Source organism: Mugil cephalus, chromosome 3, assembly GCF_022458985.1.
Source record: "Mugil cephalus isolate CIBA_MC_2020 chromosome 3, CIBA_Mcephalus_1.1, whole genome shotgun sequence".
Lineage (NCBI taxonomy): Eukaryota > Metazoa > Chordata > Actinopteri > Mugiliformes > Mugilidae > Mugil > Mugil cephalus.
The window spans coordinates 9322173-9346076 of record NC_061772.1 but is presented as its reverse complement, the minus strand read 5'-3'; the positions used below and the strand labels follow the sequence as shown (position 1 = coordinate 9346076).

At 42.6% G+C, this 23904-nt stretch overlaps 1 protein-coding gene across 1 annotated transcript in view; it reads left to right on the top strand.

Annotated features, from left to right (window-relative positions):
- The window catches only part of mafa (v-maf avian musculoaponeurotic fibrosarcoma oncogene homolog a (paralog a)), a 68533-nt gene extending 45267 nt beyond the window's left edge, over nucleotides 1-23266 (top strand). Inside the window, exon 3 of the mRNA XM_047580590.1 lies at nucleotides 20774-23266. The gene's annotated coding sequence lies outside the window, so the exon portion shown is untranslated. The remainder of the gene's footprint in view (nucleotides 1-20773) is intronic.
- The last annotated feature ends 638 nt before the right edge of the window (nucleotides 23267-23904 follow it).

The window sequence follows — 23904 nt, the reverse complement described above, 5'->3', positions numbered from 1 at the left end:
TCAGTCCAGGTCTGCCTGCATGCCTGGAGTCTTCTTTATGTACAACACAAACACACACTCAGACGAGTGTGTTTGACCCTTGGCCTGTCTTGTTCAGTCCTAAGATTCTAAGTCGGTTCCTTGACCCCTTGTTTGGATAAGCTACTTTTGGATAATCAATAAACATAAGTTAAAGTTAATTGCCATGTCACAATGTCACAGACAGCACATACTCACCATAGAGCAGTACGTATGGGGAGTCAGTTGTAAGAGGATTACAGGGACCAGATGTCTGTCTGTTTGGTTTTGGCTTTAACTCAGACAGGTTCAGGCCAGACGGGCCGGGATGAGTTCCCAGATAAAAAAGAAAAAACAGTATTTATGTTCCTGAAAATTGGACTTCTTGTGCTAATACATGCCATAATGTTTCCAGGTGCTAAGAGTTACAGTAATAGTAATGAAAACCATATCACGAGAACAGTGAGAGCATGTACTGCAGTGTATGTTATCATGGAGAGATAGCAACATCACCCCATAACTCTAACATAGTGCTACAAGCTGGTTTTTGCATAATATTACACTATAACCTTTATGTAAATAATTTAAAGTACTACTTGAATTATTCATCAAAAGTGGCTATAAAACCTAGGAAGCCTTCGATATGGCTGCATTCCTTTTTTTAATGTTCTTTACTGTAGTGACTAAATGTATTTATCGAAAATACATCACTGGGCTCATGCCTGGCTAAATGCATAATGTGAATGTATACGGTCCTGTGCACGCAGATAAGGGCTCATTGGCGTTGCCGCTATGTCTGCATGTTGTGGATGCACAGTTCTGTGCAGCTGCTTACAATGTACAAAGACGCTATTAAATCTGTACTCATACGTAGCGAAGCATGTTTATGTGAAGCCGGTCAGTCTCACGGGGAAAAGCAGCTAAAATGGATCGGTGCCTGCTCACGGGGCACAGGACATGCAGGCCTTTAACTGTCATGTGGGGACAGGGAGACAGACTGATACAGATAGAAAAAGAGATACACAGATAGAGAGAGATTCAATTTTACACTGTAGCAGTTGAGAAACCACACAGGATATTACAGATGTACTCCTTATTTAAACACCCCAAACCTCCAGGCTTCAACTTTTTAACATCACAAAGCTCTCTTCCCTGCGGAATAACTGATGTGGATGAGGACAGATCTAAACTGGATACCATGAAGGAGTTTGGTGCTGGAGTGACCTCTGGGCTTGTACCTGAGACTGAAGGCACCCATCTGTAGAAATCTTCTGTCACTCTGTCACCATCTCTTTTGACTGTAACGTATGTCCCCTTAGGCATCTATGGGCCTCCATTACCTCTGTGTGCATTGTGGGAATGTCAATACCTCCCTGTGTGGATAGCGTGTGTCTCAGATTGATGGGTAGAGGTCTAACAGCACCCTGGGTGACTTTTACTCTAAGAGCGTGGACGGATTTACATGGTGCAGGCATGTGAGACGAGTATGAAGTTCCAGGTTTCCAAGGGGGAGTCTTAGATGACTCTTTTCCAACCATGTAGCTCAGTTTTATTTTATTTTTGAATGAAAATGTGCATATACACCAAAACTGGTGGAAAAGTGCGGGTGAAGTCTTAAAACTAGAGCTGTCAAAATGAATAAGTTAACGTGGGGTAATTCATCACTATGATTAATCAGATTATAAATTTTTAATGCAATTAATCCATCTGCAGTGCAGAATTAGTCTGAATGTCTCTGGCAACACATTTCAGGCAGTTTGTCCAAGTAGAGTTACCGTTGCCCACATCCAAATGGGCAGTTGATCTAGTAGCGACAGGCAGCAGAACCATAAAGATAAAGATGGAAGGTGCTAAACAGCATTTTCCATCTCCATGGAAAATTTGAAGACAGAAAAAAAAAAACAACAACATGGAACAGTCGTCTGAGATAAAGTATTATGTACACTCTGCAGGATCTTCCAGCCTAAAATATTACATTAACATGAAGCATACGTTAGTCTGGGATTCTGCATTGCCGCTATATGAGAGAGACTGTTCTCAGTTAACATGAACACAACAAGAAGTGGTCAACTCTCCTATAGAACAGGGCTAGATTCATGTGGATAAATATTTGTTTAAAAAAGAGACCAAAAGTTATGTTGTTTCAAGTTGTTCTGTTGAAACTGTTGTAGGTGCTTAATGAACACATTAAGTGCATATATATTCCCTTCCTTTTTGAGTCTGTTTGCTCTTGCAAAATGAAACGCAATTAATACAGATTAAAAATAAATGATATTTAATTGCGATTAATTGAAATTAATCCACAGCAACCCTGTGATTAATCAGATTTTTTTTTTAATTGTTTGACAGCACTACTTAAAACATGAATGACTCTAAAACCTTAAAGGCACAATAGCGCTGTTGAATTCTCCTGACCAGTCAAAACTGTTTTTACACAATCACACAGGGCAGTACTGTAACATAAGATCACTTTAACATGGAGTCAAGCTTTAATGCATGTGTGGTCTCTCTCAATACTTTTCACAGCGTTACATCCTCAAGTCTAAGTGTGTATCTTGGTGTACTGCCTGAGTAAACTATGTAAACCTACCTTCTCTAGAACAGGAATTCTTTCCACTTCCACACTACAGTGCCTGAACACATCCAGTTGTCAGTTCATTGGGGTTTTTTTCCCCCCTCCAGAGTAACAGCACAAGGCCCTGAGCAGAGAGCTGAGGCTTTGTAATCACTGTCCTGTCTCTGCCTGTGCATTTCTCTGTCTGTGTTTTTTGTTAGTATTGGAGCTGACAGTCTCTCAGTGGAGGAAGGGCTTTGAACCTGAGGGCTCCTCTCTCTACCAGAGGCTAATCGCTACTTCAGAACAGGGGACTGCCCCTAAACAAACATTTACTGTTGTAAAGAGAGGGTCGGCTCCTAACGATGTAGGTCAGCGGGGCTTTTTCTTTTTTTTTTTTTTTTACGGCACGGCCTTTATGGAGACGGATGCCAGAGATGGACAAATAGCAGGACATTAGCTGTCAGCAGCACCAGCAGGAGCCAGATCTGGCCGCACTTTAATAGCTGTTTGTTGGTGGAGAGGAAGAAGCTCATAAAAAGGGTGAGACGCATATCTTCCGTGGACCTTGCGTGTTTGTGTCAGAGCCAAGACTGGCCACAACGAAACCCAACCGAGACCAAGTCGGGCCAGAGATGGACTGCTCTGCATCTAATAATTGCAGAGCATCCTCCCATTTACACTGGCCATAGGACCGAACTATAATACTGCGCTGCCTCAGGCGTCCAGTCGTCACCTGACATGATTTGTCAACACAATAAATACATTGTTCCAGGAGAGTGTCATGTAACGCTATGATATCCTTTCTTTTTTGGACAGTATAATCAATTCATCCAACAAGGTTTAATTTGGTGACAGCGCTGAGGGTCTTTCTCTGCCTCAGGAGGTACGCCCCCCCTCCCCTCCACATGCTCACACCTTTAACGACTTCTTAAATGTCACAGAATGTCAGGCGGAGGGATAAAAGCAGAGGACCTCCTCCTGCTTCCCAGTGATCCTCTGCAGTTTTTACTACGCTACAGTGCTGCCGGGCAGGACATATGTACTCAGGTGTGGCCCAGATTTCACCGGACCGGCTGGTGACATGATTTAAAGCACTTGCTACTAAGGAGCCAAGTGAGAAGAGCTCCTCGTCAGTGGAGGAACACTGATTGAGCACAGCATGCTCTTGCAAATGTATCCTTTGTGCTTGCTACTTAGGAGAAAATCATCCATCACATGCAGTTTCATACAGTATAACACTTCAGAATATAAAGGATTCTCTGTAGTGGGCCAACAAGATCCCTCATAAAAGCTGCAATATTTATTCGTCTTTGTTTCAGGAAGATTTAAAATCAGTGTAAGTTGGCTGTGTATTCCCTGGGGAACGGACCACTGCTGTGATGAAATAAGCATCAACTCTACTCAATTTTCCATTGAGCTAACCAGGCAGCTCATCTCCATTAGTGTTAGTCTAACCAGCTCCGCTCTGGATCTCTTTAGCTGTGATCTCGCCAGAAGCCAGCTGGGTGCTGTGTGTGTCTGTGTGTGCGTGTGTGTGTGCGTGTGTGAGCTCTTGTGTGATTTTGTGAGTGCTCAGTGCTATGAGCCCTGCAGCTGCGAGAGATCTGAGTGTAAGGCCATGATGGGGCTCAGTTAAGCTCAACAGCATGAGCCTGTATCAATTACGCTGCAACAGCGATACGGACACAGCGTGCGGTCTTCAAAGACAAAGAATTATGACCGCCCAGTGTCTCAGTTCCTCTGGCCAGAGTGAGCTGGATAACCTTCAGACAACACACATTAACTGGGGAGGAGAAAGGCACAGAGATATATTTTTAAGCTTTCAACACTGTGTGTTAAAACAAATACGCGTCACACAGTCAATATTGATGTAAAGCTACTCAAATTATAACTTCGACTTTAATGCACTGTTCAGTGTTTTATATCAAACCGAAAGTGCTGAAGCGCAGAACCCGAAGAACAATTTGTTACCCGTGTGTTTGAGTATCTAACTTTGAACATTTGATATTAAAATAACAGAAACGGAAAGAGAAAGAATGTGAGAGTTCCCTGGAAGGACAATGCCTGTGACCTGCCTCTCTTCTCTGTAGAAAATCTCTGCCGTCGAGGCGCTTTGAACATCATGGATCGAGTTCCAGGGCTGGAGACTAGCGGTATGGATGTATAGATAAGCTATAATCCGTGTAGGTCTATCTACCTAAAACCTCCTTTCCGATACCTTTGTAGCTCTACATTCAATAGTGCTCAAAAAAGACAAACTGATGCCTTTGAGGGCTCCACCAAGTTTGAGAGTTTTCCGAAGCCGAGACTGTCATGCATAATGCGCGCAGTATTTTCCAAGACTCCCGCTTAAAGAAATGACTGCATCAGCCAGTCAGCTGTGGACCGTAGGGAGTGTGTAGGTGTGCACGTGTGTATGCCGCGGTAATGAATGAAGGTAAATGGCAGGGTATGAAGCACTTCCTATCGTAATTTCACACTTGTCAGCTCTTGTGAGGAAACTTCACCTTTACACAAGGATAATAGAACAGGCCAGGCCAGAGAAAACAGAGAGAATACGTCTTCATGTTTTGAGGTAAATTCTCTTGCAAAGAATTTCCCTTGCAAATGTGCACTGCTCTCAGTTCCTGGAAACATATACTCATATATATACTTCAGTCTTAAATGCCAGTCAAAAAGGTATTTTAACACATACACAATATACAACTGCACCAATTATAAATTATTTATAGGAAAAATGTTATAGCACTACTACTGTCACCTGCTATGACTGCATACCGCATTTATTTAAATATATGCAAGAAATGCGTGAGGTGTAATGAGGGCACTACAAGTTACTTTAATATACAGAGATGGGTGATACAGAGGGAAGTTATCACACAGTGTGAGTTTTCATTAATAATCCATGTGCATGTGCGACAGGAAAGCAAGATATCACACTCACCTGCCAAATGGACACATCTAATATTCACAGACTAAATGTTACTGTTCCTTTATGAGGTTTTAAAACGATGCTGCCACTTTGCAGCACAAACACAAAAGGAAACAAAACTCCAACAGTCATTCATAAAGGAACACCTGTTGAGTATAATGCATTAATTTTTATTTAAAGAAAAAAAAGGGTTTATGCATGGTTTTACGCAGTTTAAAAAACCCAGCATAAACATTTTATTTGCAGTCTTCCCAACATATTTTCACAAACACACAGTGCTCACTCATGGCTTTGCATTACACGCAGCGCCTAGATAGTGGCTTTGTGATTACGCGACTGAATATTTCCACTCTGCACTCGGGCCTCTTTTTGAAGCAAATCATGCAAGTGTACAATTAATTAACAGCTGCAAAATTATGCTTTGGGCTTTCTCGCCACCTCTAAACGAGGTTAAAAAGCTCGCCACCAAGTAAATGTGATTTTCAGAATTTGCGGATAACCACAACCAAAAAAAAAAAAAACACACACACACAAACATCAAAAAGTCCTTTGCACGTGTCAACCTACGTATCCAATATGCAGCGTAAGTTAGGGAGCGTGAAAGTGGCGCGGTGAGCGCGTGTGAGCGCGAGAGGCAGAGCAGGGGAAAGGAAGGGGTGAGTAGAGGGAGGATATGAGAGCCTTCTCGGGGGACCTTAAACAAACTGACTAAAGTGGTCCTGTTTTCTGATCAGGCACAGAGAGGAGAACACTTAGCACTGCTGGAGACACTCTAAACAGCCACTGAGGAATTAGCCTGTTACTGGGAAACTTCACAGCTCCTGTACTGGGCCGTGTCCCCGACTAAGTAATACAGAAAATAGAACAGCGACAAACAACTGCACGCAGGCACGCACGCATCTATTCCCCCCCCCCCCCCACACACACACACACACACACACACACACACAGGTGCATTAGGACGCCCTCTATGTATACTGATCAGCACAGCACGCTGTTTCAAACCAGCACAAAACACAAAAACACAACTCAAAAACACCATATGCACGCGGGTCTCTCTGAGGACGACGCGTAGATAATGAATGGACCTCTCACACTTTCCAGAAAAGTGGCGGCATGTGACTTGGAGGAAAATATGTTTTCACTGAGGGAAAGCGATGACCTTATTCCTTCTCCACATTCACGCATGTTTGCCTGCACCGCCAGGTCTGGCCAAACAAAGATGAGCTTAAATTTAGGCCCCATGATGTCAACACAAACACGGGATAGAAAGTTCATCTTTAATTAGGTGTCCCCCCTTTTCTAAAGTTCATTTCAATTAGTCCCACCTCGGCCCCACTTTCAGGTCTCAGTGATTTGTCAATGCCTCGACTTGTATGTAGCGCAGTGTTGGTCACAATGCAGCACGTAAATGTGTGTATATGTTTTTGCATGTGTGTTTCTGTTTAGGCTGTGTATGTGTGACCTCAACAAAAAAAAAAAGAAAAAGAAAAAAAAAAAAGAGGGGGGTGGGGGAGGGGGACTCCTGTGCCCTTGACATTTCCTTCTTGTTGTTATGATGAATTGCAGGGGTTATTTACTAGTTCATAGGAGAGAATCACACATCCCTGCTTTGTGCCCAGCACTCGCAAAAATGCAGAGACATCCATAAAAATAACTGCTGGAACTGGAACTTTCACTCCTGATCCTGAAAGACACATTTTTTTAATAAAAAAAAAAAAAAAAATTCCATTAGGAAATGTGACAGAGAAATGTTTAATATGTTTTAAACAACCTCCAATGATTTAACCTGATACATATATAGTTATTTAAAAAAAAGAAAAAGAAAAAAAAAGATTCTCTATAGTTTTATCAATTTGGAAATAATTTATTCTACACCTGAGTTGCCGTGGTTTAGATGTGTTGTCTTCTTTTAAATAAGCTATAATAACTAATTTGGCATGAAGTGTTGAGTCAAGGTTATGTTGTTTTAATGGCTTTTGTAGAGTAGAAATGTCTGTTAATTTACTCTGCATACTGAGTCATATAGATTTAAATGGCTTTAAACGGTTATTTCCTTTGGATCATTTTTGATTGTACTAACGATTCCAGGGAGAAAAACAATCATTTTTAATCATGGAATATCAGACGGCAAATTCGTCGTCAATTATTTGACAACAGTGCAACCAACGTTCGGCTGATTTGTTTGTGCAGTGTATCGGTGGCTCGTGTAGGCGCCACTCTCAGCCTATACGTCCCACGTAGGATCCTGAAGGTGTACTATGTCTGCCCTGTCCATTTCGTGACACCCTCACATAAGCCGATCAATCAGCTGTAATGAAACCCATCAGGTCACCTTTGAAATTTATCATTTTTTTTGTGTGCGTAAAATGAAACGCCCCTTGATGGTATGGAAGCTAAATTTAGATTACCTATATGCTAACATATCTTCAGATGCCCTCCTCCCTCCCACAAAAAAAAAGAAAAGAAAAAGAAAAACTGGCTTCTAAATTATGCGAAGATACAGAGACCATATGCCGGTGTGCCTGAGCTTGGACATTCAAATTTTTCTTTAAGAACTCAGTCATAGAGACAGACAAATGCAGTAAATATAGAGAATCTGAAAGTTTTACAGGTAAACATCATGTGAAATGGTGCTTTGTTGCTCATCAGCAAAAAAAGAAACAACAAATAAAAAAAAAATAAAAAGTGAGCAATCACCTGAGTGTTTGACTTATCTCTCTCACCCCCCGTGTGTTTTCCTCTCTGTGTTTCTGTCGCTTGCCGAGGTTTGAGGTGCTTAGCGTCTCTTGTTTGCACACAATCCGCCTGTGATTATTGCCCGCTTCAGGCTTCAGGCACAGTTACGCGTCTTTTCACAAAGCAGCTTCATTTGCATAGATTTTGCCAAGAACCTCTCAGAGCCTTAGGAGTGCGCTTAAAGACGGGTTAAGATGAGCAATCACGGCGACAGATCGCAGCTCGCGTTAAAGGCAGGCGGTATCAGTATCAGTAAATTGGCTCTTCAAGAACTTACGAATTTGTTTTGATGTGGTTGCGCGGATTTTCGACACTTTTGTGGATTTTCCACAACAGCTTTTTTTTTTTTTTTGGTCTTACTGCAGTCAAGGTCCGACTGTACGGTTCGTTTTCTGCAGATGGCACACAAAAAGTCCTTATCCGAGCATTTGCAAAGAAAAAGGTTTTTCTTATGTCTTTGTTGATTTGTTTATTTATTTCTTTATTTCGTTGTTGTCATTTTTTTTTTTTTCTTTTTTTCTGCTGAACACAGCTGCTTGGGCCCTGTCATGCAGAAAGGCCCAATATGGCTCTGTCTGTAAATCGGAGTCCGGGGGCCACAAGACAGAAAACAGGGGAGAACCACCCGGCGAAATTTAGCGCACGATGGCTCCCTGCGGGCATCATTTGGGGACCAGAGAGATTTTTTTCCCCTCATTCTCTCTTCCCTTTTTCCTGCACGGTGAGCAGGTTGGAAAGCTCAACCCGAACATTGCTGCTGACACAACCACTCAGGGACGGCTGTAACAGCTCTCTTAGCATGGCACCTGTTATTGAGCCGTCAGGGAGGGAGGGAATGAGAAAGGGAGTATTGGGGAGGGAGGGAGAACAAGGAAGGGAGAAGGAGGTAGGTGTGAAAGCAGCAAAACTCAATTGTAATTTCAGGGCTGTCACAGTTCTGAGAGCCGGTAATTCTGCTGCCGTATCGGTGAGCGGAGGCACTAGGCCGCCTCTCCGTGCTGAGGCTGATCTCATCCGACGCCGCGCTGCCTGCCTAAATTGTCATTCATCTCAAATAAAGAGAACAAACTGATTATGATTAGATTCACTTCAGACTACTTTGTAAACACAGGCGAGGAGAGGATGTGTCTGTACTGTGGTCACACTACCGCTCCTCGTGATTCTCCGGTTTTAACACGTTTTCTTCCCTCCGTCTCTTTTCCATTTTAATGCATCTAAAATTACTCGGACAATCCAGTGTGCCTCTGATGCATTTCTTTTCCATTTGTCTTTATCCCCTGAATACAATTGGCTTTTGAATTGAAGCGATTCATAATGCTTTCATCAAACCGGTAATGATTCTAAAGACTCTCTGTGTCTCAAGTCTTACCAAGATAAATGGCCGAGAGCTACGGTAAAAGAGGAGGCAATAATGGCGAATGATGAACTGATTTCAGTGTGGTGTTTTTCATTTGTAATTTATTTCCTCTTGAGATGATACCAGCGCAGGGGACAGAGATATTTCAGGGAATTCAACAACAGGTTAGCACAACTGTTTCGCGGAATAGGGAGAATAAAAACACTTTTCTTCTTCCCCCTCTAACCTAATCAGAGGTGCGCTGCGACTCGCCGTCCGTTCAGGCAAAGTGGTTGCGTTCCCCTGCAGTGCAATCAAAATGGATTAAACCAACCACCACGCTCCAGCTGCCACCACGCAAATCAGATATGCCTGTGATGATGATAATCAATCCATAATAAAATAACACAACATAAATCTGATAGTGTTGTTCCAACAATTTTAATAACATAGATTTAAATATTGCCATGTGCACTGGAGTGATTTATTGATGAAAAAGTGCTATCAAGCTTATATACACTCCGTTCCTGGTGGCCCGCCAATAATACCATTAACTGCATTGTTCAAACTCATTATGTGATGAGAAACACAATAATAATCGCAGGACTACAAACGCACAATTTCTCCCATTGAGCTAATCACTTTCGCTGGCATTATTAGTCTGCCTTCCTCTCTCGCCCTCTCCCCAGCTCTCTTTCGCCGTAAATCCTGGGAGAGGCTGGCGTATAAATCCCTAGTGCTGAATTAGTATTGTAATTTCTGGTATCCATGCATGCTTTGCCAGAGCAGACCTTGGAGTTATTAATCTGGGGGGACAGGTGCCACAGAAACAATATGCTGAGCGGTTGGCCTGGATACTACACCGACCCCGCCAATGCCAGAGCCCTCAGTGCATTCAATTAGAATTACAAGGTATGGACTGAAGCCCAGTTTTAGAGAACATAAAAAAAAAAAAAAAAAATCTGAAAACCGACGGTATTTTATAGGTTTTAGCACTACAAGTTAAAAGTTTTCAAAAGATTTTCCCGCTTCATGTAATGCATGCGGTTTCCTCGTGGAGCTCGAGACATGAAGATAAGACTGGACTGACTGAAGAGCTGCTTCTTGACATCTCAGAGCATCTGAGGTTTCGTTCCGCATCCCATAAAGCGTGATATCGTGTGGTTTACCACCTTTTCTGAAATACGGTTACATGGCACATATGGCCCACTGACAAACGTGGCAGATGAAACACTTTGTTTGCTTTTGTTTAGACACCGGCTCCTCTCCTAATACAAGCCTTTTAAGTGATCAAAAAGGCCCGGTGATATTTGATGTCGTCTGCGGAGGGAAGGGAGGAGGGGAGGCAAAGGAAGTGTCATCCAGTGATGTACAGCTCCAGTCCTCTGTCACACAGCGCAGTGTCTGCTGGGAAATAATCTGACATCTTGTGCTAGACACATCCAAGCGATGAGTAGAGCAGGATGGAGGAAAAAAAGGAGGCGGGAGGGATGAAGAGATAGAAGGCAGAGTGAGGGGACAAAGAGGCGAGGGAGACGAGAGGAGAAGTGGGGGAGCGAAGGGAGAGAGAGGACACAATCAATTCACCAGCCCCGTCTCCATCATGTCATCGCCTGTCAGCATAGATTTAAGAATAAAGCTTTTGAGAGACCTTCCAGAGCTACAGTCTGATCAATGCCCCGGCTGTGTTGGCCCAGATGTCACTGACATGCATCGCACGGTCTCTCAAAACACAAGCGAAACCCTTCCGTGGCCGCGCAACTGGCAACTATCCGACCCCACTACTCCCTAGATTAAGTTTTCAGTGGGACGCAGCGCACTTTGTCGTAGATGTCGCCACGCACACATCCACAGAAACTATAAGATGTTAACCATGGACCCATAGCTTAAGCACTGGAGGCACATATGGGCGAAACCATTAAACAAAAAACAACTGAAAGGCAAAGATGAAGAGATAGTGACGGGATGAATGAATTGAGTCATTAGGCATGTTTTTTGTCGGAGCCTGGCTCCCACATGACAGAGCGGGACGGCGGGATGCTACTGCTGCCATTCCTCATGCACAGACAAACAGATTGGCTCCGCTGCCTCTCTCCTCTGGGCAGCTTTTGCCTCCTGCTTTCTGGGGAACGCTTAGGACTCGCCTGGTTCTCCGGAGAGCTTGCGTCGAGATACAATTTATAGCACGGCTTCTTTTAATTAATTAAGCCCCCTTTGTCAAATGTCAGACTCGTCTGAAAGCACACCTCAACTTGTCGGGTCTGGGAGCAGCTCTGAACAAATAAAGTGTTCAAAAACATATTTTAGTTAAGGAACGCGCTTCATAAATTGTTTTTTCCTCAATGGACTTTTCATTTTCTCACTTTTTTAATAACCTGCGAGCTACCGTGGTGCCAAAACAATAAAAAAATGAGCAGTTGATGGATGTATCTTTTTAATTCTATAGTTTTTTTTGTTTTTTTTTAAATAAATAAAATGACTTTCCGTCTCGCTCACGTTTCACCAATTGTATCTACATTTTCCTAAAGCCATCAGGTCATTTATTACCTCCAAACGGGCTAAAATGTAAGTAAAACTCCAGACTCAAACGTGCATACTTGTGGCTTCCTGCTGACCCAGCCGTCTAGGCCGTGCGCCGTCGGCTTCAACCAGGAACTTTTTCCTCGCGTTTCCTGCCACTTCCCAGCTGTCAGCTAGCAGGACGAAATAAAAAGCTCTTAGAAATGTAAATGCAACTGACTGTACAAATGAAAAAGGCTCAAGTGTCTGCGCAGAAAATGCTTTTTCTTGAAAAGCAAATCAGCATTTCATCACTAGATACAAAGCATAACCACAACATACAAAATACTGCCTTAAACACAGATGGTACAGGGTTTAAAAAAAAAAATATGTTAATGACTTGGCCGTGTAATGTTAATAATAATCCTGGGCGAAATGAAGTGTTAGAAATCATATCTTCCAGCGGAGTGGAACAAATTCTACGACGGCCAGCGGAAAGAGAAAACCACTGTGATTCCATCTCTGCAGCACTGAGAGGAAAATCTACCTCCTCAAGCTCAAAACGTTCAAAGACTATACAGTTTCATTCAGATGAAACTGAGATAAAATTGAGTCTCTTTTCCTCTTGCTGTGTTTGCCTTAAGACGCGCAAGCTGTTATTTTTACCCGGCTGCCTTTACTTCCGTTTGTTCAGTCCCCTCCAACCCTCGCACTCTGTCTTGTCTTTTGATTTCCGCACGGAGGCCAATCGTTACATGAGTGATGGCACCCATCAGTGTAGTGCATGTGTTGTAAAACTGTCAGCCGCTGACAGATTGACTGACATGGTCAACCGTTCGATTACCGCCACAGAGCGGCGAGGGTTAGGGAGAGAAAGACGGGCCAGGAGGCGTGTGCGGAGGCAAAACAAGGGGGGGAAACAGGTGCACTTGGAAAGTCGGGTTTTATTTTGCTTTCTGCTGTGAGCACTGATCAAATCTGGCACTAAACTAAAACCATAAAACAAACACTGTTGGTTCTTAAAAGGAGCGCGAAACACGAAAAAAAGAAAAGGGAAGGGGGGGAAAAAAGGCCGATATATAGACGAAGAGTGTTCCCGTGTAATTTCCAACAGCTGTTGATTCAAAGGGAAAAACTTTATTTGGTCCAGATGGTCTCAGTCAGTGGCAGAATGAGAGAGCTGACTTCATTGGCTCCAGCCATGTGTTTTTCCTCCTGACAGAAATTAAAATGGTCGTTCGTTTGTCACCGCTCACTACACAGCTTAAAATGTAGCAATGAAACGTTCCTTGGCGATAATGCACCATAATTACTCAAAAGCCTGTTCTTTATCTGCAGCAGAGGGAGGACAGAAGGAACATTTTCTTCAGACGAGATTTTAAAACCTCGAGAGCTTGCGCAAGCCGCGGCAAAACACGGAGAGCGCAGTCAAAAGTCTCGTTCTTTTTGAGCCGGAAAGAGCCGTGAGCTTGTCATGTTCCTGTTCAAAGGCATGGAAAATGAAAATCCGAGTGTAATTTGACGGTAGAGGACAGCCCGATGGCGGCTCGTGTAGTTGGCAGATAAGTGTCTGCCTCCAATCAGATGTAACAGGCTGCAGTAGTACGTCGCAGCCAGTAGCAGGGTGTGATAAATGTATTTATTTTAGCAGCCTGATGGGTATTGATCTTCTCAGTAGCGTCTCCACAGGTTAACATTATGGGACGTTGGAAGGGAAGAGAGTGGGCGACTCTTTAACAGCACACATCTCACACCTCACAAATGAGGTGAAAAACACTCGGTTGCGGAGGTGTGGAAAGGTTAACAGTGGCCTTTGACTGCCAGTTGAACATAAAGTCAGTCATTTATCGGAAATAAGAGTATCTCAGCAGTTGTGGAGATGAAAGACCGAAGCACGACGAAGACGTTGAGTCACATGCCATGAAACCGACACAGAACAAAAAAAAAAAAAAGGAAAGAAAATTAAAATGTACACAATGTTGGTTTTAACGTTGCTCGGCACGTCCAATGACACTCATGCGTAGGCTGTAGGTGTATGGGCATAAGAGAAGCGTAGACCTGCGGTTGTTTGACTCAAGAACATCCTTTTCCCTGTAGCACCGCACTAACCGAGAGCGCCGCTCAGTGATTCATGCAGGGAGATATTCTGAACTGGCCTTAACTCGGGTGCGGGCAGGGGACAGTCATAACGTGTCGTGAGAAATATCACAGGCGCTTGCTTTTCAACTTGGTTTCACTTCTGTATTTTTTCTTTTGATGTCTCGGTCTTTGTCAACCTCTACAAACCTTTTTGAAAAAGGGTGACAGATGATTCATTGAGCTTTTTTATGTATCTGCTCAAAATGTCAGCTGCCTAGTAAGAGGGCGGATTTATTATACTTATTCACATAATTTGCCCACGAAAAGTGTGTCTTAGAAAAGGCGTCTGCATATGTGACGCTCGCTATTATGCATGCAATTAGTAATACGCCACCTAAAATAATTTAAACAAAATACATGAATGAACACTGGCATGCAAATGCAATTTTTTGTGTTTCATTTGCAGGGAATACATGTCCTGTAAATTAATAGGCAGCCAATTCAATTTTTATTTTTTTTATTTTTAAACAGAACAGAGTAATTGTGTTTTTGTGACTCACTTGAAAAAAGTATCCATGTGTGTGAACTTTAATCAAAAAGGCCTGGAGCATTTCATCTGACTGGGGGAACAGCATTTGTATTTTTACTGAAGTACCAAATCAGAAAACAATCAAAAAATTAAAGAAATGATTTTGTCTTGTTTGAGCTCGTCAATAATTGCTGAAAGGCACTTCACACGCAGCGTTCGGCTGCACAGACGATGCTGATTGTGAAACACTTGGTGCGGTGCTGCTCTCGCTGTGACTTTTTCTCTACGCGCACGGTCTGATTGGGCAATCTGCGTCTCCACTACAGGCTCTTAAAAACATGAAAATTACCACACCTAACTGCAGTCAGATCCCCAGCGTCACTCACAAACTATCCACAGAGATAAGAGCCGAGCACTCCTTGACTCACAGCTAATATTAATAGGGATTTTCTACAGTAAAGTTCATCATGATAAGCAATAACGTATTCTGACGGTTAGTGATCACTTTCGGCCATTTATGAGTGTCTGACACAGAGGAGCTATGGAGAAAGAAAGATGATGGCGACCTTAAACAGCCATGACTAGCAGGGAGTCAGTCAGACGAGCTGTAGCACACACACCAGTCACTGCAGTACAATTACAAAGTCACACTTGACTGGCCTCACGGATTATAAAACTGTGCATCATACTCCAAAATAAGAAGTGGAGGTTAGCGCACAATATACAGTAGCTACACAGTATGTATGTATTTATTTTAGTGCGAGTGGATTCTGAACAGAAGTAACAGTGGTGATGTAGAAATTAAAAAAATACATGGACAAATATGTGAATCTTATTTAATTAGTAAACCATGACCTCACTGGAATCGTGAAGGAAGTCCAGCCTTTTAGCTTTTAGCCTCTAAGTGCTGCTCGCGATAAAGGTGACGCGAAAATAAGAAACTGAAGCCACAGCTATTTCTCATTTTTTATTTCCGCCAAAAAATATGGTAATATTGCAGCATTCATCTGCACTTTAATTCATGTTCTGCTCATACTTGCACGTGTCTCTTGTGTGTGTGGGCGTTAGGGCGTCTTAGTGAGTCAGTGAGACAGAGGATAGAGAGCGGCTATCGGCAGATGAACCACAAGCATTTGCATCTCAGGAAATGTGTCAGCCGTGCGGGACGGTCCCAAAAACCGAGCGCATTAGAGCTTTTTTGGCCTATTTTGCGAAGACGCGGCGTACGCAGATGTAAAGTTGAGAAATATTGGTATTAATGGAACACCTCCATTGTGCACGACATGCTGCGGTTTGACTCGATGATGTAAATGGAAAAACTACAACGTTTCGAAGCCGCGTTCTCCGACTATTATTTTTTATTTTTCCATTATGTTACTCGATGTTATCTGTTTCCCTCTTCCAGTAATATTGCATTCAATTTCCAATATTCATGGTGTGTTTTTCCATCTTTCACAGATCAAGACTTCATGGGCTTTTTAGATGAAAATTTATCAATACAAGATGAAGCATCAGCAAAAAGCAGTGACACATTGCCAACATGCTCTTGTTCCCGGTGCCAGCATCAATAATTCAGCCACTAGCTCATAACTTTATTTTCAATGCATAATTGAGGCCGGCCAATGATGGTTGTTCTTTCTTTCTTTCTTCAGCCATTTATATGTCGAGCAATTTTTAAACAATAAGAGGAGCAGTCCATTAAGCTTTTAACATCCTCTTCTTCATACACACGGTAGCTGCTGGTGAGTACAGGCCGCGTCCTGTGGGCCCGTTTCACCGTCTCACCGCGCTGCGATCAGGAATGTGAGCGGCGGGGTGTTTTCTGGTGGTTTCTCTCTGCAGGTGGAGCTACTGCAAGGCACGAAAATACTTAAATGATAACTGTGGGAAAGCTGTGGTCGGTGAATGAAAAAGTATAGACTCCACATTTAAAAAGTGTGGTTAGGACAGAAAGGGGGGGGGGGGGGGGTCACAGGATGAGGTGCACGTGTAAGTGTATTCTACACTTGTATTTGTGCGTGTCTTCCTATCACCCTGAAGTAAAAAATAAAAATAAAAAAAAAACATAATTTTCTTTTAAAGCAGTTCTGTAGGCATTTCATTTCTCGGCACGTAGAAATATTTGCGTCGCTACTTCAAAGAGCACTTCCTTCATCCAGTGACTCATTACATGACCACGACTTGACTTCTCATTTGTTTTGTACGGCTGCTTAATAAATATTGATTTACTATTTTAATTACATGTTAATCTCAAAACACATAGGTGCCAGAGTTATGGCTCTCTCAAGTCATACAGCAAATTTCCTGTTTGCAAATATTTATTGAAGATGGCATCCTGAGAGGGCCATAAAAGTGAATAGCAATCATTAAACAGAGACTAGCTGTCTACAATAGCTGCGCAAGTGTCAATATCAGCAACGCACGTTGACCCGGCTTCCAATCAATGGCTGGATTTTTTTTCCACCAGCAATAATTATCAGAGCACATAGGGAATTTATTATATTATATATATAATATATAATATATATATATGATATAATATATATATATATATATGTATTATTTTAAAATATTTTATTTTTGTTATTTTTTATTAATGAAAAAAAAAAAACAGGTCGCATTTTTTTCTACATAACACAATAAAATTTCAAAATTTTAACAAGCGACTGAACTTTCCACATCAACTGAGTTAACCCACTTCATTCAGCCAACTGGAAACTGAAGAATGATTGAAAGCTGTAATAAATTCCTAGTCCAACTCAGGATGAAATTACCTTATGTGTATTATTTTCAACAGATAAAATAAGCAATTGTGTATGTACGGCTTTTTACTGCTGTGAAAAATGAAACTCTCCTTTAAGCTGAACAGCTAGGATTTTTTTTTTTTTCCTATTTTTGAATACAAACGTACCTAAATGAAGGATCACTGGATGAATTTAGGCAGCAACTGTACACTGTTGTGAACATCCAGCTATTGGCATAGTAAATTAATTCCCAAAATGATTGCTTTGTGAAGCGTAACTTATTAATACACCGCAGGGAATTTTTCAGACTGTGCAGGAAATTGAACGCAGCGATTCCAAGCGGGGGCAAATAATTGGCATGGACAGTAGAGCTATTTTCTTCCTGTCTTCAACTTTCCTTATCTTCTACGGGTCCTAAAATATGTCATCAGAACTTATTAAAGAACGGCATATTGATTAACTATCGTGTTTTGTTCCGCACCCATGGGGCGAGTAGCACGTAAACATCTGAAGTGAACACAAGAGAGCCAAATCGTTATTCTAGATTTCTTTGTCGCCGGAGGTGGAGCCCTGAGAATCCGGACAATTTTGTTCCACTGAAAGATTACATGAGCCGGTTGCACTCATTATTTCCTTCGCTTTGGTTGAAGTTGTTGTCATCACCCTCGTATACTGCAATTTACAGTGAAGTGTTTTTAGAAACAAATCCTAAGAGGTTGCTATGCATTTATGACCCTGCTCACTTTAACTCCTTCATTCCATCCCAGAGAAACGGAAAGAAAGATGAATGAAAAATCGAGCGCCTGCGTGTGTGTTCGCACACAATTGTATCGAAGAGTTTGTGTTGTATTGAAGAGTAAACAGCATCATTTTTACCCCAACTGGCTTGAAAGAAATGGACAGAGTGAAAAAGAAAACAACTGCCTCAGATGAGAGCGTCTGCGAGTGTGTTTGGGAATAATCCACAGAATGTAGTGTTCGCATGGTTTGTTCCTGAGATCAAGGTTGCTGGTTTAATTGAGCCTGTACTGGACCCAGGGCTGAGAGAGCAAGCAGAGGAGCATCGATAAACTATGAAATGGTTCCAATATGGCCGATCGATGAGGCTTTGTGAGCAGCTCCCCCGGGGCTTTGATTTTCCTCTCAAACAACAATCCAGGATCTCTGCTCTTCAAAGGCAAACTCCATCTTTGCTGTTATTGTTGCTGCTGCTTTCCCCCATGTTTGAGTGATGTCACTGAGGTCGATTTCATCCATGTCCATAAAGGCTCTCCCACACTTGAATCACCCGGGAGACAGCTTCTGTTGGTCTGTGCGATGGTAACAACAACCAATAAAGGTCAATCTCCCATGGTAATGGCCAATTGGGTTTGTTCCCATTATTGGCCTTCTGAGCTGTGGTCAACAGATGGAGAGCTGGCATCACTGACCCAAGTTACACTCCAACCTGAAGGAGATCCAGCTCTGTTTCCAGGCGCCGTCGCGCGATCCTTCTCTCTTGCGTTGTCCTGCGTAGCAGTCCATCACGTGCAGCTCCCGTATGAGGCGAACCGTCACAGTAGAATCACAGGAGTGCTGCCAGCGAGGGCTAACCGTCTAACCATTTCAGCTAATTGCCTCATTAATGATTCACTGGTGTTAGGCTGCTCTAGCACTTCGCTGTGGGGAGCAAATTGTTCTGATTGGTTTGCCTCTGTCAATTATTGATGAGGCAGTGAGCTGAAGTGCTAACACCTGGCTTTGGAGGTCCAAATGGCCCTGCATTCCCATCACATACTCTGTTATCACACACCCTGGGACCACATTGCGTTTTGAAGGGTCTGGAGTCTTGACGCTTGCTGTTCTCTGAGAGTGGATGTAGCATGCCCCGGGGCAACGGCTGTGATCTCAGTTGTGAGGATATTAGCTCAGAGGACATGGCTGACTGCTGTGCAAAAGGTGGACAAAACAGAGGCGCATAACTTGCACAGATTCGCGCTGGTAATTTATAATAATGTAAGAATGCAAGAAATGAAATCAGAGCCTTGAACGTATCCAGGCATATTATTTCTGGCTCTATCCGTGTTCTTGGGAAAGTGTATAGTAACAAATAAAATGTTTAGTAAAACTAAACTTATATATCTCATACACAAAAAAATTATTCATACAACCAAGATAATAGAAAAATAGGGAAGAGCAATTTATAAGTAGAACATGGGATGACTTGTTGAGTGCCATGTTTGCAAATCTTAAGGTGACATTCCCCATTTCTGATGTTCGTCCTGTCCTCAAAGTGCTTTGGTTATTTGCTATTGGACTTGGACAATTCTATTTATGATTTACCAATGTTTTATTTTACATTTTATGGCTTTTTTCATTAATTGGATTTTCCGTCAAAAAAGGATGTATTAAAGTTTGTTTCAACTGCCCATTTTACAACACTGAAAACGTGACAAACTTTTAAACCTGGAACAAAAACCAACAAGAATAAATAAAACCACTAAACACAACCTGCATTAATATTGGCATCAGCTATGGAACAAAGTCTTATTTTAAACATCACAATTAATTCCACAATTGTTCACTATAACTGTGATATTTTACATTCATGAGTGAAGCTGGTATGCAAAGCAATGTCAATAGCTCCTTTGTTTATGGTGATTTATAATGGGTGCAGGCGGCACCTTTACAGTGGAGTCATGTAATTGGATCTCCAGTAGATACTCGCTGAATTCCACTATAGCCCCTGTGTCTAATGGCCCACCCACAAAGACCTCCTTCTGCTCCATGAATCATCCTTACACAGTGCACGACATGCTGGAGGGTCTCACCAAAGTTTGTGTGAATCTAGACGCAAAACGGAATGAAGCGCAGTATCTTTATGTTTTAAATCATGAATAGACGTAATAATGTAGACATGAAGTCGACTCGTCCGGACTGCTAATGAATTTGCTCATCTCTCCCTGGCCTTAATTGAAGCTGATAATAGAGTCACCCCCCTCCCATGCTGACGCCACTGTCACTCTGAATCTCAGCCAAGTAGGTTTGCCATGTACACTCACAGGGTGGTCACTCTGCCTTTGTTGTTACACTGGCACCAGTGACAGGCGAGCCCACCCCACTCTCCAAATACACCGACTGACTCATTGTGTGTGTCACCGTGAAGCCTGGACGAGGAGACAGAGTTCAGAGTGGGTCCTGTACAGCTCATAATGTGGACTTCACTCAAAGTCTCATCGTGCATTTTATCACTTTATGTACGTTCATGTGTGTGTGTGTGTGTGTGTGTGTGTGAGAGAAAACTTCAGTTTGAGTCACAAGTTAATGACTTTTTCTTCTTTCTTTTCCGAACTCCTCCCCGCCTTTCTCCTTCTGTTAACAGATAACCCAACAACTGAGCAGTGATGACATCAGAGCGGCTGACCAATCGCAACAAGACATCTACAAAGCACAACATTCAAACTGACTTCACTGAGGAACAACAGACAAGACCTGCTAGAATCCCTCGAAACCCCTCACAGTGAAACTCTCGAAGGCCTCTTACTACTCCTGTTCCCCTCCCTGATATTTTACCTCCAGCTTTTTTCTACAAAACACGAAAAAAAAAAAAAAAAAAGAAGAAGAAAAAATAACAGACAGACTCATTATCATGTGGTGGCAAACGTCGCTGGATATATACATCGGAAAGACTATTTTCTCTTCGTTGGGATGATCACTGATGCATGCTGTAAATAGATCATAATAAAGCCCTATTCTTATTCCTAATATAAGAAACATACCAAGTTGCTCTCACCAAATTCATAAACCTTCATTACTGTGGATAGAGTACTCATGGTTTGATATTTTCCATATAAATCCAGTATTACCTATTCAGAGCCCACGTGATTATCATTTCAAATATCTTTTCTCGAGTCTTTGGAGTTATTTGGACTTTAAAAATCATACTCCTTATTCTTCTTATTCTCTTTACGTAACAGCCTAGTCTTCCTCTCCAATATCCACGCTAGTACATGTAAATAGAGATGAATGAACACAAGAGCATGGACCAGACTATAGTGTATATTTACCACCCAGTTAGATCACCAATCTCAGTATGTGGATACTTCAGACAACCTTTTTAAAAGTTTAGAATACTTGAACTTGTTTTCTGATAGAAATAGTCCCAGGTATCTGGACACTTTTCCTATGTATTTGAATAGATGCATAAAGGCATTAGCTGTAGGTAATGTTGTTATCCGACGACCTCACTTGGAAACTGAGGCAGGACCCTTTGGTGTCATCAATCAGTTACACTGGTAAGCAAACTGAAGGCATGAATCTGACATTACTTTTAAAAACCGGTCAATCATTTACTATTTTCTCCCAGTATCGACTTATTTATTATTTCCCTTTGCAATAATTACCCCCCCTCCCACACAGACAGTCTCCATGTCCAAATTGTAACTACTATAGCAAAGAAGCTGTCAGAGAAGGGAAAAGGACACTTTTTTTTTTATTTTCTCAGTTTGAAACAGTGCTCCGATCCTGAGCCTGAACACGAAGGGGGAAAAAGAGCACCTCGCTGACTGCAATGTAGACATGAGGACTCTCACCTCCGTCACCAGTGGACTGTGAGGAAAAACCAAATGGACCGACAGACAACATGCCAAGCCAATGAACAGACGATCTCAAAGATCAGCCCCTCATCAGTGAAGACAGGAACCCTTTGCATGGACAACAGGGAAAATACTAGTGTATGAACACCTCATCTCCACCATCATGCATCCTCTACCTCTCCGTGTGTGCTGTGCATCGAGGAATCCATATCTTTTTAGAGATCCCCCCTCTAATGTCCCCACAGTCCACTTTACTGCTGCATGTCCCCATAGAGCCTCATGAGGAGGGTCCCAGCGTTGAATGCTACTGACGAACGCTTATGGCAACGGGGAAAACAAAGCAAACGCTCAATTTGATAGAAATGCACTCACACATATGAGCGCATGCATACGGATGCACAAGCATACACAGCACCACTCGAATATGTTGCTGTATATATGTACAGCATGTATAGTCTCAGATGCTGTACTTTGCATGTTGACTTGTAGATGGAACGTGACCATTATTCATAGGAGAGGACGTGCAGGTGGTCAGGGGGCCGTCTGTGTGAGTCAACCCAAGCTCTTTGTCATCTCCCGACTTTGATTTCTGGAAATGTACAGTAACTTGACAGAAACAGATTCAAGTCTCCCGTTCCCGTTGTGAGAGGTTGTCTTCTGCCAAACCGCAGTGCTGTGCACTCTTTGAAGGGACACTCTTTGAACCTGGCCACAGTGAGTGTGGGTAGAAGAAGAGAAGAAGGGGGAAAGGCAAACTGGGGCGCTCCAATTAAGTGGCAGCACACAACGTGGCATGGGGCATCCTGCCAGCAACTGTCTATTCATCCCGTGTCAAAGGGATTTGCACGTCTCAATGAGTCCACGCACCGACAGAGGAGTCTGAGAGCAGAGAAAGGAGGCGAGGATTGGCAGAAATGAGAGAGCAAGAGGTCATTTTGACCAAAATTTAAGGTTGTGCTGGGATTATGTAGAAGTATTTTACTGATCTGACCTCGTTTTCTTTTTTTTTCTTTTTTTTTTTCTTATGCAGCTCTCTGAGCTGGTATGACCTCCCGTCCAGTCTGAGGTTAACTGTGTGTTAATGAGCGTGGCTCTCAGCTCACCCAGATGTTCAGCCTCATGGTTAAATACCTGTTACCCTCTGTGATTCTTCGATGCCTGCCCACACATCTGTACAGAAACAGCTTCACCGAGTGAAAAATGACACTGAGTAGAGAGGAACTCTGTAGAACAGCTGTGTTTCCCCTTTTTGACACAAAATAATAAAAATTCTGATCGAGTCGGTGCGCACAATAATGTCATTTTAGCTGAATCCATGTCGTTGCCTACTTTGTACACCTGGCTCCGCAGCCACATCTTAAGTCAAATATTGTCAGCGCACATTAAACATCACATGAAGGTATTTACAGTCAACATGTAAACAAACTTGAAATTAGGACTTAGGACTTAGCAGTGATTAGTCAAAGGAGATTTAAAATACAGAAAGGATGAAGATGTCACTCAAATTGAGACGTCGCATGTGGCAAGAAACAAGGCACCGAGAAAGCGCTTCTCTGAGCCTCAAGGCTTCCCACTTTGTTAGAAGCGAAACAACGCCTTATTTCTGCACAGATGTGGCGCCGTGACAGGTTCATTTGCTTTTCTATGTATCTGAATTGCAATACTGAAGTTGCTCCGCCCTGATAGTCAGGCAGCGAGTGTGCTTTTATCTGCCAGCGACACTGACCAGGATCAAAGCAATATGCATAGTTGTGCACCTTCAGATACAGAACATGTGGAAGTGCACAGAAACACACAGAAGCACATCCCTGGTCTTTTCATCACACTCTCTCACACACACACACACACACACACACACACACACACACACACACCATGCTAATCTAAACAGCAAGGCTGTATGTAAACAGATTGTCGA